We start from the raw sequence: 1077 nt of genomic DNA, 5'->3' as shown, positions 1-1077 counted from the left end.
ACGAGAAGCCAACAAAAGCAAACCTGCGTGACACTGGCGCCGGCAAACTTTGATCCGCTCTCCAAATGTTAGCGCTCAGTTTTGCATATGCGGCAAAAATATTGATTTATGCTCAGTAGTCGCCATCACGAGCACCGCACGCCCTCGGCCACCTCAAAACAAAACACAAAGTGGCAGCCTGAGTAGGGTAAAGGCGCATTTCTATTTTTTTTAAGGGTGGGGGCTAAACTAGTGTTAGCGTTTCAAAGTAGGGTTTCAAAGTAGGGTTCGGGTTTCAAAATCGTGTTTCAAATAAGGTATAAAAGGTCAAAGTAGGGTTTTAAACTAGGGTTGTGGTTTGAAAGTAGGGTGTTAAATGAGGGTTAGGGTTTCAAAGTAGGGTTTCCAATTAGGCTTAAGGTTTCAAAGTAGGGTTTAAAGCCCCCCAGTCGAGGTTTTCAATTGAAAGAGGCGTCAAACACGTCGGCACAAAAAGTGTTCTGAAATGTCGGTCCCACTTTCTTGCCGTCTTTCAAGTGGAAATGAAATTTTCTTCCTTTTTCGCATCTCGCTGCATTTTGATAAGACATTCCATCTTCTTTCTTTTTTTTTCCCCCCTGCAGATGTGCGCCAACGCCGCGCCAGCGGCGAATTGGGCCACGGCGCATCTTTGTGGAATGAAACGCTCGCGCGGCCCGGGCTCCTGCGAGCGCCGGCTATTTCGCACGCGTGTCTCCTCCTTGGACACGCCAGAGCGAGCGCTCGCACGTGTGGAACGGCCAAGTCCAAACTTCCAAACAAAATGGCGGACTTCCTGTGTCTTTCCCCGCATGGCTTCTTCAGACTTTTTTGTGTCTCCCTTCATGATAGACATGCCTACTGACGGCCTTTAGGAAAAAAAATACTTCCAAGTTCATTCTTTAAAGAAAGATTTTTGACTTTTTCAAGTGAGTCTTTTTGAAGCGCGCCATGAAATTGTCCTCAAACAAAATGGCTGACTTTCTTTGTCTCTTTCGTCAGAGCTTCCTGAGACTTATCTGTTAATGGACACGTGACCACTTTTCATGCTGCAAAGGGAATCTCCCCCCCCCCACCCCC

At 47.1% G+C, this 1077-nt stretch overlaps 1 long non-coding RNA gene across 1 annotated transcript; it reads left to right on the top strand.

Annotated features, from left to right (window-relative positions):
• The first annotated feature begins 724 nt into the window (after window positions 1-724).
• LOC127616060 (uncharacterized) lies at window positions 725-1077 on the top strand. Its single transcript, XR_007967031.1, has 2 exons — window positions 725-926; window positions 1000-1077. It is a non-coding gene; the product is annotated as an uncharacterized LOC127616060 (long non-coding RNA).

The sequence above is a fragment of the Hippocampus zosterae genome, chromosome 15, assembly GCF_025434085.1.
Source record: "Hippocampus zosterae strain Florida chromosome 15, ASM2543408v3, whole genome shotgun sequence".
In the NCBI taxonomy this organism is placed as follows: domain Eukaryota; kingdom Metazoa; phylum Chordata; class Actinopteri; order Syngnathiformes; family Syngnathidae; genus Hippocampus; species Hippocampus zosterae.
This window is presented reverse-complemented; position numbering and strand designations above follow the sequence as displayed.